Below are 16,940 nucleotides of genomic sequence, written 5' to 3'. Positions count from 1 at the left end.
ACAGGCTAATTCAGTGATCGATCAAGTTTATAATTGTATTGAATTTAAAACCTTTTATTAGATATATATATATAGGGGTGGGTTACTGTACAATAATCAGTCATCGTACATTAGGTACGCGAGCTCTATAAACGTCGATTTTACGCGATGGCATAATCGTAAATAACCAAATCTAATTCTACAATCTGATTCATCAATTGAATCATCAGACGCCCATCCATATTAATATAATTCAATCATCGATCCATATCAAACTAATCTACAGATTGACATCAAACTAAATTGAGTTATCTAAACCTAAAAAATGTTCGTTACCTGCGAATAAACGTCAAACACAATTGGTCAATTTTTTTACAATTAAACAAACGATTGTTGTTTGTTCTTCAATGTTTCGCCTAATCATACGTATTTGAGTCTTCAATTTTACAATTGCAACTTATTTTGGATGTTAAACAAAACTGAAGACACTGTACATTTCAACGTTCAGACAAAAAACGAACACCTTTAAACATTCAAGTTTAAAAGTTCTATACCAAAACTTTAGAAGTTCTAACAAAAAGGTTTAGAAGTTCTAACAAAAACATCAATCGATTATGGAATTGCAGAATTAATGCACTCAATCAAGCTCTGATTAGGGTTCAAAATATTATGTTTAAACGTTCTGAAACAAAACTGAAGACTTTTAAACGTTCTGGCCAAAAAGGAACATCTTTAAACGTTCTAATATGTTCACAGATGTTCTGGGTGTTAAAAAAAATGAACATCTTTAAACATTCTAAGAAGTTCTGCGTGTTCAAAAAAGTTTATAAGTTGTGATAAAGTTTAAGTTTAGAAGTTCTGAGTGTTCAAAAGAGTTTATAAGTTCTAAGAAGTTCTGGGTGTTCAAAAAAGTTTAGAAGTTCTAAGAAGTTCTGGGTGTTCAGAACTTCTAAAACTAACCAAAAAAAAATTTAAACACCTGTAAACATGAAATTGAACACTGAAATCACTTCATATAATCTCATAATCATCAATCAATCGTCAATCGACCGTTAATTTGATCATTGATTCGATCATATGAACAAAATATGGAACGTTTGCAACTGGGTTTCTGCAAAACTCAAAATTGATTAATTGAAACTTCAAATTGATGATTAATTGGACCAATTTCAAAGTTTAATTGTTCAATTAGTTCAACAATTTCATTTCAATTGGTCAATTTTATCAACTGACATGTGAGCAACGATTGATGGTTGTGTCGGAAGAAGATGGTGGTCGCGAAGATGGATGGTGGACGGAATCGTTGAACGGCGATGGTGAAGGTGGACGGAATCGACGGGAGAAGAGGTTGACGGAGGCCGACTCGCGTAATTGTGATTTTATGGTTATTGAAGATGGACGTCTGAGAATATCGCGTACCTATTGTACGATAAAGGATTTTCGTATTCCATCCTTTACCTCTATATATATATATATATATATAATTTTGTACCAAAACTAACAAAATAAGCCATCACAATCAAAATAATGGATACAAATATACTCATGAATCGACAAATAGTGATACTTTAGGTATCCGATTAGGTGGGACATAGTCACTATATCTTGCTTATTTGTGGTGTAATATTCAGCTACAAGAGGCTACCTCTTTTTATACTAGAGCTTGCAACCCTCGTGTTGCGGTAGAAAATCGATCAAACCTGTATTACAACGGATATAAAATTGTAGGGTTAATTGTGTAATTAACGGAACTTAAGAGTTACTATATTAAAAGGTTTTTAATTGTAAAAACAAATAAAAGTTACAGGGGTGCTAATGTAAATAGTTGCCATTTATGTAACTAAATAAAACTATTAGATATGTAAATGCTTGTGCAGTTAATGATTTCAAAATTCTATCAAACCATTAGGTATACTTTAACCCATCTTAATTTCATATAAGCTTCACATCACTCATTTTTTCTCTTTCACTCCATATCATTCAAAGGAAATAGTTTAACTCATTTAACTCTATCTCTCTCCTATTAATATTTAATGTAAAATCAAACATTTAGTTTGATTACCAAAATAAATAATAACAAATTAATTAGTAATTAATATATATTTAATGCATATTGTTTCTTTTAACCCGTTAGAAGCATAATCCATGGGTCATTTTAACACACTTAACACAAGTGAGGAGTGGGTTAATCCATCTTTAAAGTGTCATGTCATGTCATGTTAACTCATGTAGAGGTTAGAGTATACCCCATGGCCTAATATGTAGCATTAACATTTATTAAAAAATATTATTACAAGTAGATTAGGTGACAATGAGGTCCTAAATGTTAAATATGACTAAACATAATCAATCAACATAGTTTATAAACTAAAAAGGTGTATGGAAATTACCAAAATAATAGAATTTCAAAGGCTACTCCTCGTTGAAGCACAAAGCTTGGCATTATGGTGATGTGGCCACTCCTTAACGCCAGCTAGGGCAGCTACACTGCTTGAGGCGTTAAGGGACCGGTGTTTTCAAGTGTTATGTATTGAAAAAGTAGAGCCACCCATCAACAACCACTATAACTAGCTAAGTGAACCTACAACGCCCTCGATAATGAATGAGCTAGATAAATCTCACAGGTTACGTGGCAGTGACATGACACTTTAACTACCTCTTGCTAGTTAAACCACCACACATAGCCTAAGCTTTTAGTTATGGATCTTATGGTTGAGCTCAGGATGGTACCGGTACCGATCCCGAAAATTCAAAATATTTGGTACCTGTATCGAAATGTCCGTTTCTGTACCGATATTTGCGCAAAATTCGGGAAATACCAGTACCGTATTGATACCAAAAACTAAAAACCTGGTACCGATTCGGTACTAACGGTACCAAATCAGTATCAAATGCGTACCGGTACCGAAAATGCTCATCATCATTAGCATAGAAATTACTAAAGCTGTATTTGAAGTTACCAAAACAGGGATAAGCTTATAATTAGTTTTAGGTAATTAATTGATGTGCTCAACTAGCTATGGCATTAATGTGTTCGGCTGTATTTGTTATTTGTTAAAGTTGTTAGCATAGGTGATAACTTTACTCAAAACTGCCATGAGCAGGTTTGTTTGTTTATTTATTGATGTGAATTATGTTGTTTTTATTAGATCGCTGAATGCAGAGATATAATGAACACATGAATAGTTTGGCTTGAGTAATTAATATTGTTATTTTTTTATTTATAGTCAGATTAATACACTTTAGATTGCACAACTCTGATAAGGTGTATTCGCATCATTATCAATAGTTAAAGTAGCACATCAATTCAACGTTGTGTAACAAGAGCTTCAACAATATCTAATAAGGTGGAACGTTATCTAACACGTAAATGTCATGAATATAAGAAGAAGAAATTATACCGTGATATTTATGATATGTACATGTAAAGATAGAAGAATAACGCATGTGTGGAGAAAGTAGAAATAAGAAAGTAGATGGAAACTGAGATATCATAAAGTTATCAATGTGGAACTAAAGAGTTCATGAATTCATATTTCATTCTGTTGGAACTAGAGGTGGTCAAAAAAACCGGTCCTCGAACCGGTTTGCCGGTTTAAACCGGAAACCGGTTTTTAAGAAAACCGGTTTTTTGTAAACCGGTTTGACCGGTTTACAAACCGGCGGTTTATATATCGGTTACACAATTTGGAGCCAAAACCGGTTTTATAACCGGTTATAAAAAAAACCGGTTTTTTTTAATAACCGGTTATTAAAAAACCGGTTTTTTTAATAACCGGTTTTTTAAAAAACCGGTTAACCGGTTTTTTTATAAACCGGTTTTTGACCGTTATAAAAAAACCGGTTAACCGGTTAAAAACCGGTTTTTTCCCGTTGATTAACGGCCATATAGCCGTTTTTTATAAGTTTTGACCGTTTTTTTTTTTTCCCCCATTTTACCCCCACAAACATCTATATATAGCTTAGGTTGGGTATTGGTTAGATCACACTCGATTATACAACTCCAAACGCTCTAAACGTTTATTACATACGCGATTATTTTGTTATCTCACGCTCAATTATACCACATTACCACTCCATACGCTCTTATTTCGTAGTCGATTATCATGGCCTCCCAAAGTGCTGCTTCATCCGTCAACATGGGTGCCTCGAACACGGGAGAAACGGTCGTTCGGGTCATCCCCACGAAACGAAACCAAGATGTTTGGCAACATTTCGACCTATGCGAAATGTCTAACGGTACCCAAAAAGCTCGATGCAAACATTGTTTGAAGTTTTATGGCAAAGATGCAAACTCCACTTTAAGAGCGCATGTACAAAGGCCCTTTTGCAAGGCCTTGAAGGACGAATCGGGAAGTAGTTCGCAGCCGGAGATGACGAATCAAGGAACGGTGTTTACGTACGACCTTGAAGCGGTACGTCAAAAGTTTTCAAACTTTGTGATTCAAAATACACTTCCTTTCAACCACTTCGACAACCCTCAATTCACGGAGATGATGCAAAAGTATGTTCAACCACGCTACCAACACGTAAGTCGTTCGACCCTTAGAAGAGATTGTCTTAAAGCTTGGAAAAACGCTAAATCCGAACTAATTTCATACTTTTCAAACTTACAAACTGGTGTAAACTTAACAACGGATGTGTGGTCGGTACCTAATGGTTCGCTCGACTCATACATTTGTGTGACGGCTCATTGGGTTGACCCCGGGTCGTGGCAAATGATGAAACGAACCGTTGCGTTTCAATTGTTTGATTACCCGCACACGGGTAGAAATATTTTTAAACTCTTGGATAAAGTCATTCGACAATACAAGATTGAAGATAAAATCTTTTCAATTTCGTTTGATAACGCGTCCAACAATACGGCCGCGGTTGGCCATTTAAAATTAAAGTATAAACCTATTTGTGATGGAGCGTTTTTTCATAGCCGATGCATTGCACATATTATCAACTTGGCCGTGCAAGATGGGTTAAACGTGATCGAAACGCAAAGAAACAATTTTAAAAGAATGTTACGAGATGTTTTTAGCAACAATAAAACATTTTCAAGATACAAAAAATTTTGTGATGAAGCTAATTGTCAATGGTTGGGGCCCAATTGGGATTGTCCAACAAGATGGAACTCGACTTGTGATATGTTTGAGAAAGCCATCCAACAAAAAGAATCACTAATTGCGTTTCATCAAATAATGTCAAGTAGGGGTAAATGTGCACCGTACGATCCTAGAAACTGGTTATTGATTGAGATCGTTACGGAGGTCCTTCAAATTTTTAAATCTTGCACAACTAGTTTATCCGGGGTTTACTATCCAACAAGCCCCATTGCTTTACCAAAAATTGCTGTCATGTGCACAAAGTTGAGTGAACTTCATTGTAGGGGTGCACCTTATTTTGATATGGGTGTAAAAATGAAAGAAAAATTTAGAAAATATTTTCAACAACTACCCGCTGTTTTGACATGTGCTGCTGCGTTAAACCCTTGCATAAATGTTGGTGGTGTTGAAGCTTTAATAGAAAAAATTTGTGATGAGCTAGAGTTAAACGACGATCAAAACCCCTATTATAACCAAACTTTAAATAATGCTTTCAACACCACCTTGTCTAACATGTATGATGTTTACCTTACAAAATACGGGTCGTCTTCCCAAATTCATGACTCGTTAAGAGCTGTTGCCCAATCCCAATCCCAAACCGACCTTGAAATGGGGATGTACTACATGATTTGGGAAGACGCCGGTAAACGTCAAAAGGTAAACACCCCAAGCAGTGAACTTGGAAGGTATGGTGGTACCAACTTTGTGAAACACATGACTCCGGATGAATTTAGAAGTCTTGATTTGCTGGCTTGGTGGAGAGGTAAGGAGGATGAGTTTCCGATCCTCGCCGCCATGGCCAAAGATTTACTAACGGTCCAAGCTTCCACGGTAGCTTCGGAGTCTGCTTTTTCTGTTTCTGGCAGGGTTATATCGATTAGGAGGACTCGACTCACTCCACCAGCTGTAGAGATGTCTATTTGCTACAAGGATTACTTGGACGCTTTAGATAGGGCACAACATCAACGCTCACTCGAGGGGGAAATGGACTATGAGGCGGGCTTGTATGAAGACGAGGTCAATCAAGGACACACTCAACCAATGACCGATGAAGAAGCCGCGCACGACGATTACCTAAGGAATAGCTCGGGATCGGGTAGCGATGAAAATAATGAGTAAGAAACAGCAAGTTGTTAATGTAATCGTGTCTAAGCATTCTTTAATGTTTGTATTTTTGAGTTACGAATATGCGATAACGATTTAATGTTTGTATTTTTAATGTAAAAGCTATAAATGAAAGTTATGTATTTTTGAGTTACGAATATGCGATAACGATTTAATACTTGTAGTTACCGGTTTGCCTTGTAGTTACCGGTTTGTTTATACTGTGAAAAAATAATGGTTATTTTAAAAAAAAAAAAAAAAACGGTTAACCGGTTAGACCGGTTATTAAAAAACCGGTTAATAAAAAAACCGGTTTATTAACCGGTTCTAACCGGTTCACAAACCGGTCGTAACCGGTTTGACCGGTTATGGTTTTCATGCACAAAAACCGGTTATTAACCGGTCCGGTTATTAACCGAACCGGTTTTTTTTCAGGACGAAAAAAACCGGTCCGGTTAATAACCGAACCGGTTTTTTTAAAAAAACCGATTTGTGCACCTCTAGTTGGAACTACGGGCATATAACCATATAAGTAATGAACGAAACCGTTTTTACATATATACACTTAAACAAACGTACACTATAGGCTGATTGACCTAACTCTCGGGTCCAATTACATAACAAGGAGCTTAATTTTGTATTTCAAGAACTTTTTCACAATTATAACAACTTTTAATTATCATGTTTTGATTATAAATCATTGATTGTATTGATTTACATGTTTATTTATTCTTTTCAATTCAACAATTACTTAGCTTAATATGTTTATTTTAATACTAAATACCATATAATTTTTTTATCAAGAGTTTTCGATTTGCATCAATTGTGATATATGTTTTTTGACCACGTTATGGTGTGTAGTTGTTTGTATACAAATTATATTTAAATATTGTCAATCTATGGAGCATATTATAATAATTCTTTTTTCGACGAGTCCATTTCTTGGAGGACCAAACAGAGCTTCGTTGTTTACATACAAGTCAGGCTCTAATATTTTATTTGACACATGTAATTTTTGGTGAGTTAAATAGTACTCTGATTGTTTACCTACAAACTAGGTTCTAATTGTTTATTAGATGCTCCTAGGGATGAGAAAATGGGCCTTACCCGCAGTATCTAATCGGACCTCTTAATGGTGTTATCAAGACCTGACAAATGACCATGTTGTAATATAACTAGGTCTAATTAGTTCGAGTCTTGTAGGTCTTACTTGATTTATGTTCATCTATACTTGTATCTAGTTTTTATTAATGGTAAATAGACCACAATTGTTTACCTAAATATCAGGTTTCATTACTCTAATGTGCAGTGACGAATACAGAAATTTTAAATACGGGGGGCAAATATATCCGGTTCATAAAAGATCCTTGTGCTCCTACACAACGAGAAACCGATCTTGGAGTCGCTTGTGACACAACGGGAAACCGATCTCGGAGTCGCTTGTGATTGTGGAGTATATCGATGATGCATGGTATGTTCAGTGCACTCCTGCAATATTCATGGCCATTACCAGTCATGGAGAAGAGCAAGTTGTTGCAGAAGCTCAAGAACAACTTCAATTTTTAGAAAACGAACTAAATGTGAAAGGTAAGAAGTTTTTTGGAGATGAAAATATCAAACTTTCATAGAGCCCATACGAAGGGCCTCCCCCCCCCCCCTCCCCCACACCCATTAACATGTTGAATCCGCCTCTGCTAATGTGCCCCGAACTAACATGAAGATTTGTTTTGTTTTTGCTGGAAATTAGACACAATAACATGAATATAGAATTTGATCTTAATTAATATTGACTTATTTATGCTATTAAGTAAACTTGCACACAAATTACACAACACTAACATTCTATTTATATTAAATAACTTTTATTAAGCATACCATGATTCAAACTTCTAATATCTACTAATTTAAACATTCTATTTACACAAAAATTACACAACACTAACATTAGATAGGGTTGCTTGTGATTAATGTTTTTTGTTAGGAGAGGTTGACGTGAAAGAGGTGGGAGTTAATTAGGAGTTTTATTTATTTGGATTAGTTGTTTCAATATAAACCCACCACCTCCATCTCCGCCTCACAGCTCCACCGTAACCCACCACCGTAATGTTGGGTTTCTATGGATAATTAATACTTAGTTAACCATTTAACTAGTCACAATTAAGGCGGAAGCGTGATATTTACAAACTAAACATATCTATCCATATGTATATATATATATATATATATATATATATATATATATTACAAGTTTATATGATATGTGTTCATGAACAACCTAGTTTATTCATGTCATAAGATTACCAATAATCTATATATTAGAAACCCGAGGCAAGGATCAAGTAATACGGAAAAACTAAACTATCAAAGCTTGTAAAACTTACATTCTTAAACCTTTAAGAGATGTAGTTGATGGTTGAAGAAGATGATGATGTTGATGCTAGACTTTCAAAGGAAAATCCTCAAACGGAATATACCCCGAGCCTCCAACACACACCGAGCTATGTTAGGGAGCTTGAACACCAAAAACCGAGACCCGAGCCTCTTCCTTTTTGTCTTGGCCGAAAACAAGAAGAAAGAAAAGAAGGAGTTGTGTGGTTTTTTTGTTACTTACTTGAAAGTTTATTGATTATGATAAAATCTTCTTATCAATATAATATAATGTGTTAGGTTTTTAGTCAAGTAACATACACTCAACCTTTCACCAAATCCATGACAAAACTTGACCAAAACCTTGGGGTGTGGGGCCCACCCAAAACCGGCCCCAAAATATCTTTTTTTTTTTTTTTTTTTTTTTTTATTTATTTTATACATTATAAAATATATAAACACCCCATCTTTTATAAACCATTTTATAAAAGAACACATAGTTAAATAATCATTCCAATAATAATTATTTGAATAAATAAATTAACCAATTAATTTATTTAACACTTTCAAGTAGGTATTCAGAAACCCGATTTTCTGAATGTATCGTGTTCTGTATTTGTCTCATAGATCTTATCTTAACAAATACATTATTGGTGTGTGTCTAACTCGTTATTGGGTATGACCCGACTTGGATCAAACACACCTAGCCACATTAACCTAATTATGTGTCTCGGGCATACGATATTCCAACAATCTCCCACTTGCACGAGACTCATAGGAAGTTAATGCTAATGGTGAATACCGCCTAACAACAGGTCACCACCCCTAGTGGTTTGACTAAGTGCCATTCAATAACATCACCCCTTTCAAGTCCATACTTGATATGATATAGGTAAGTCTTATCATTATATCCCTTTGTTGCTAGATGTCCTGTCAAATCGAAGAGACACAGAGTGATCATTCTCTCAATGATTTAACTTAACAGGCATTAGACATCTAAACTCTCAACACATAAGAGGAACAAATTCCATCTTGACTGCATACATCCTCGTTGACATCTCATATGATATCTGAGCTCTTTCTTACACGTCATCGTGTTACTGAAATAACAAAGAAGAGAGTCAAGATATCAGACTTGATGAAAAACCAGATCCGATATGCATCTCAGGTCAAAGGACACAATGATACTCGCCTTTACTCAAGGATTACTTATGATCAGTTGCACTAACTCCATGCAGTGATCCTTGAGAGCGGATCATTTCCAATATTTGTATCCCACAAATATCTATGAACCTTGGTGGCAAACCTATGCCCTATATTCATCACATGAATATCAACCAATCCGGGTTCATAATAGTCTTAACTTCATACTTGTTCCCACAAGTATGATCGACTACGGACGTTTAGAACAACATAAGTCATTCATGGATTAAACATGCAAATATAGAACATAACTCATTGAATAATTAAAACATAATTAATTTTCATGAGATACCCATTACATTCGTTCTTATACAAACACTAAATACAGATTAAATCCACTCACTAGAATACCGAAGTCCTAATGCACAAACATGACCCTCATGCTTTGGCCTATCGAGGAGCTTCGTGAGTGGGTCCGCAATATTTTGATCGGTATGAACTTTATGAATACATATCTTTCTCTTTTCAACTTCATCCCTTATGTAGTTGAATCTGCGCTCAATGTGCCTCGTTTTCTGATGAGCACGAGGCTCCTTGATCTGTGCAATAGCACCTTCATTGTCACAGAATATCTCTAGGGGCTCCTGAATGGTAGAGATAATCCCTAGATCCATGATGAACTTTTTCATCCATGCAGCCTCTTGGGCTGCCATTAAAGCGGCGATGTACTCAGATTCTGTAGTGGATAACGCGACAACATCCTGCTTCGAACTCTTCCAAGAAACAGCGCCTCCATTCAAAATGAAGACATATCCCGACTGTGACCGAGAATCATCTCGGTCAGTTTGGAAACTCGCATCCACGTAACCCTTTACGACGAGTTCCTCCTCACCAGACCCATATATTAAAAACATATCCTTAGTCCTTCTAAGGTATTTTAATATATTCTTGACAGCCATCCAATGACTGTCACCTGGGTTGTGCTGGTATCTACTCGTTATGCTTAAAGCATACGAGACGTCCGGTCTAGTGCACATCATTGCATACATAATAGATCCTATTGCCGAAGCATAAGGAACATGCTTCATCCTATCCTGCTCTTCCTTAGAGCTAGGACTTTGGGATGAGCTTAACACGGTTCCTCTAGGAATAGGTACCAAACCTTTCTTAGAGTTTTCCATCCTGAACCTTTTCAGGATTTTATCAATGTATGCACTTTGATTGAGTCCGATCAATTTCCTTTGTCTATCCCTATAGACCTTTATTCCCAAGATATATGTCGCTTCTCCAAGATCCTTAATTGAGAAACGACTACTTAACCACGCTTTAACGCTTTCCATACTTGGTATATCATTTCCAAATAAAAGTATATCATCGACATACAAAATAAGGAACATGACTATACTCCCACTAGCCCATTTATACACACACGCCTCATCACCGTTTTGGACGAAACCAAACGCTTTGATTTCTTCATTAAAACGATGATTCCACATCCGTGATGCTTGTTTCAACCCGTAGATTGATTTCCTTAACTTACATACTTTATCAGGATTAGATGGATCGACAAAACCTTCAGGTTGAACCATATGGACATCTTCCTCAAGATATCCATTAAGAAAAGCGGTCTTGACATCCATTTGCCATATCTCATAATCAAAATGAGCTGCAATGGCAAATAATATCCTGATCGACTTAAGCATCGCGACCGGCGAGAAGGTTTCATCATAATCAATCCCTTGAGTTTGTGTGAAACCTTTTGCTACAAGTCGTGCTTTGTAAGTATCTAGATTTCCATGCATATCGGTCTTCTTCTTGAAGACCCACTTACATCCAACCAGTTTGGAGTTAAGTGGACGATCAACCAATTCCCAAACTTGGTTATCGTGCATGGATTGCATCTCGGCGCTCATGGCTTCAAGCCACTTGTCACAATCAGGTTGTGACATAGCATCTTTGTAGGAGATCGGTTCATCCGAATCGATCAAGTAGCAATTATCCACGAGAAATCCATATTTCTTGGGAGGTCGACTAATCCTACTAGATCTGCGAGCAACGTGTGTATGATCAACCATTTGATCACTTTCAACATCCTCGTGTTGAAAACTAGTATCGACCAACTGTGTATCATCCAGTGATTCTTGAACCTCTTCAAGTTCCACTCTCTTTTCACTAGGTCCTTCCATAAGGAACTTAGTTTCTAAGAAGTATCCTTTGCGTGAAACAAACACCTTTTGTTCACTAGGATCATAGAATATATATCCTATATCATCCTTTGGGTATCCTATGAAGATACACCTGATGGATCGAGCCTCAAGCTTATTTGGGGTGTCACGTTTAACATAAACTATGCATCCCCATACCCTTAAATATGAAAAGGATGGAACCTTTCCATGCCATACTTCATAGGGTATTCGATCCACCTTTTTGGTCGGGGCCATATTCAAAATACGAGCCGCTGTAAGTAGCGCATATCCCCAAAATGATGGTGGTAGTGAGCTTCGTGCCATCATTGATCGAACCATGTCCAACAGTGTTCGATTCCTCCTCTCGGATACTCCGTTATGTTGAGGAGTTCCAGGAGGAGTGAGCTGTGAAATAATTCCACAATCTCTAAGATGACATTGAAAAGCTTCACTTAGGTATTCGCCTCCTCTATCGGAGCGGAGTACCTTGATTGTTCGGTCGAGCTGATTTTGTACTTCATTTTGAAATTCCTTGAACATTTCAAAGGCTTCATGTTTGTGTTTCATTAGATACACATACCCATATCGACTAAAATCGTCGGTAAAGGTAATGAAGTACCTTTCACTATTCCTACTAGTGGGCTTGAGAGGTCCGCATACATCCGTATGTATGATACCTAACAAGTCCTTAGCCCTTTCATTTCTACCTTTAAAAGGTTCTTTGGTCATCTTGCCTTGAATACAAGATTCACACTCATCAAACGAACCTAACTCATTTGTTTTCAAAAGACCATTCTTTTGGATAGTATTTACACGATTCTTGTTTATGTGTCTAAGACGACAATGCCAAATGTAGGAATCACTCAAATCCTTTTTGAGTCTTTTAGTGGAAGTTTGATATAATGAGCTATTTGAGGTATTGTCATGAACCAATTCATAAATACCGTTGTTTGGTACAGCTTTAAAATAAAAGATACCATTAGATGATACATGCATTTCTGATTTTAAAAATTTAAAGTCAAAGTTACATTGTCTAAGAAGGTGCACAGAAATAATGTTCCTAGTCAAACTAGGAGCATACAAAACATTTCTCAAAACAACTTCCAAACCACTTGGAAGCGATAAAGTGAAGTCTCCTCTAGCGACCACGTGCACCCTTGCACCGTTGCCCATGAAAAGACTCACTTCGCCCTTCTTTAAGTCTTCATTCCTTTTGAACCCCTGCAACCAATTGCAAATATGAGTTCCACATCCGGTATCTAATACCCATGTGTTAGAAGAAATAAGATTTAGCTCAATATTAATCATAAAGACATTACCCGAGGCATGCCCCGCATTCCTCTTGTCTCTTAGCTCTTTTAGGTAGACCGGGCAATTGCGTTTCCAATGTCCGGTCTCCCCACAACCAAAACAAGGATCATCCTTATGACCCCTCGGTTCCACAACCTTTTGTTTCTTTGCCATAACCGGTGATTTGCCCTTACCCTTAAGATGCACAGGAGGACCCTTTCTTTTTGCTACCTTAGCCTTAGGATTGGGTTGAGATCGATTCTTGGATCTACCTTCATTGATCGCAAACACGGGTAAAACCCTTTTACCCATGCTCGCCTCGGCTGTTTTAAGCATTGAGTGAAGTTCTCCAATGTTTTTGTCCCACCCGTTCATGTTATAATTTAACACGAAAGTGTCGAACCTTTTCGACAGAGAGTTAAGGATCAAATCCGTTGCTAACTCTTTTGAGATGGGACAGTTGAGCTTGGCGAGACGATCAATGTAACTTTTCATCTTAAGTACATAAGTTGAAACTGGTTGATTATCATCCATTCTACATGCATGCAAGGCTCGAACCGTTTCGAACCTTTCAACTCTTGATTGCTTAAGGAACATTTCCTTAAGTTGAGTAATCATGTCGTACGCATTATGGTTTTCGAAATCCTTTTGGATTTCGGGAACCATAGTCGCCAACATGAGGCATGACACTTGAATGGAATCTTCCGTGTGTTGGACCCAATTCATATATTCGACCTCACTTCCCTCTTCCGGTTCATTGGGGATAGGTGTTTCCAAAACATGATATAATTTTTCTTGTTTTAGAACAATCCTTAAATTTCGGAACCAATCCGAAAAGTTATTGTGGTTAAGACGGTCTTTAGCGAGAATAGATCGGAGAGATACATTTTGGACGTTAGGGATTATGTTGTCGTCGACGTGTGCGGCCATCTGCAGAATTTTAATTAAGTTCATTTTAGTGTTTTACCTTTTTTTTTTAATTATTAATACCCTTTTATATATACCAAATATAATTAATAATTAAAATCTAGAATCCAACGATAAACCCGACTCCGGTTAGGTGACCTTTTTCCCATTGTCGGTTTATCAAGGTAGTTATTCATAACAATTGCAAACCTTTTGCAACTTCTAGAGTTTATGGGACCGGTTCGAAATCATATTTCGTGTCGGCATGTTTATCCCATCAACACCTATTAGACCCCATGCTTGGGTGACCCTCTTCACATGGTTCTAATTTAAGTCGTCCTACTTGTATCAACTTGTAATATTAACATACAAACGGTTAGGTGACCTTTTTCCCATTTATATGCCAATATTACCTCAACATATTAATTTACTCTACGCGGTTAGGTGACCTTTTTTCCCACTAAGAGCTTACTAATATGTTAAGCGTTAATACAAAAGGATGGTGTTTAACTTGTTATCCTTAATTTTAAAAGGGATTTTTAGTTTTAATAATTCTAGTTATAAAACTTTAAATCATGTTCTAACATGCATTTAGTAACATGATTATTTTGAAACCATTTTCAAAATTCTAATTTATAATAAAACCAATTTATTATGGGCGTGAGACGGCTAGTTAATAAATCCATTTTATTAAACTATGTGTCACGTAATTACCGATAATTATTAGAACCCGTTTTATGCTTTGTTAATTAATTCTATGTGACGAAGTTGATATCCTAATATCTAACAACCACACAATCAAACAATCAATTAACAAGCATATACAATTATACTAGACACGAGCCACTAAGTTAGACCACACTTGTTAGCCGAAACAAGTGTGTGTCTTAGGTCCGATCCTAAGGGACACATGACACATGGATGTTGTAGCTCCCACTCGATCCCGCATCCAAATGCTTCGAGCATCTTCTTCAACCCCGTTGTGATCCGTTGGGCTTGAACTTGGGCCTTAGCTTCCATAAGCTTCCATTTGGGCTCAATGGGTGGGCTTAGGTCCTTTTGGGCTTGAATCCCCTTAATGGGCTTGTGAGACCCATTATCACCATACCCGGCCCAATAAGGCCCAAATTTCCAATTTTGCAATCTTCTTTAAATTTACATAACAAATGTCCTAATACATTTTTTCTATAAAATAAAGATATTACAAATAAACTATTTATTACATACCCATATGAATAAATAATTACAAAATTGCCCCTAATTAATTATTACAAACCGAAACTTTGAATAATTAATAACAATCACAACAAACATCCATTTGGTCTACGGCTCGGTCTAGTTTTAACAAACATAACCCGTTATGTCTTAGGAACCCGTTCCAAAACCCCTTGACCTTATCGGGCCTAGCCCAACCCATTTGGGCTTGACCCAATAACTTGATTATGGGCTTCGGCCCACATGTGCAAAACACATGGGCTTCGGCCCAATGAAAAGTCTAATGGGCTTCGGCCCATTTAACCAAAATGGGCTTCGGCCCATTTAACTTTCTTCCCTCCTTTATTTTTCTTCTCGGTTAACCCATTAACCTAAAGAAGTGGGCTTCGGCCCAATCACATCCGAATTGGGCTTCGGCCCATGAACTCGGTTTTATATTTTTTTTTTTTTTTTTTTTTTGAACAAAGCCAAAAATAATAACAAGATTAAATACAAAAAATCATGCATGTTTATTTTTGTATAGAATCTTTCAAGGGGAAAAATATAAAACCGAAAACCCGAAGCTTAGTTTCCCGTATCCCGGCTCTTGATGCCATTTGTTGGGTTTCTATGGATAATTAATACTTAGTTAACCATTTAACTAGTCACAATTAAGGCGGAAGCGTGATATTTACAAACTAAACATATCTATCCATATGTATATATATATATATATATATATATATATATTACAAGTTTATATGATATGTGTTCATGAACAACCTAGTTTATTCATGTCATAAGATTACCAATAATCTATATATTAGAAACCCGAGGCAAGGATCAAGTAATACGGAAAAACTAAACTATCAAAGCTTGTAAAACTTACATTCTTAAACCTTTAAGAGATGTAGTTGATGGTTGAAGAAGATGATGATGTTGATGCTAGACTTTCAAAGGAAAATCCTCAAACGGAATATACCCCGAGCCTCCAACACACACCGAGCTATGTTAGGGAGCTTGAACACCAAAAACCGAGACCCGAGCCTCTTCCTTTTTGTCTTGGCCGAAAACAAGAAGAAAGAAAAGAAGGAGTTGTGTGGTTTTTTTGTTACTTACTTGAAAGTTTATTGATTATGATAAAATTTTCTTATCAATATAATATAATGTGTTAGGTTTTTAGTCAAGTAACATACACTCAACCTTTCACCAAATCCATGACAAAACTTGACCAAAACCTTGGGGTGTGGGGCCCACCCAAAACCGGCCCCAAAATATCTTTTTTTTTTTTTTTTTTATTTATTTATTTTATACATTATAAAATATATAAACACCCCATCTTTTATAAACCATTTTATAAAAGAACACATAGTTAAATAATCATTCCAATAATAATTATTTGAATAAATAAATTAACCAATTAATTTATTTAACACTTTCAAGTAGGTATTCAGAAACCCGATTTTCTGAATGTATCGTGTTCTGTATTTGTCTCATAGATCTTATCTTAACAAATACATTATTGGTGTGTGTCTAACTCGTTATTGGGTATGACCCGACTTGGATCAAACACACCTAGCCACATTAACCTAATTATGTGTCTCGGGCATACGATATTCCAACACGTAACCCTCCCTCTCCATCTCTGCCTCTCACCCACCACCGCCACTGACGTTAC

Source organism: Bidens hawaiensis, unplaced genomic scaffold (genome assembly GCF_021521415.1).
Source record: "Bidens hawaiensis isolate Kalapana, Puna unplaced genomic scaffold, B.hawaiensis_p1.1 tig00013942_1, whole genome shotgun sequence".
Lineage (NCBI taxonomy): Eukaryota > Viridiplantae > Streptophyta > Magnoliopsida > Asterales > Asteraceae > Bidens > Bidens hawaiensis.
Note: the sequence above shows the minus strand (reverse complement) of the source record.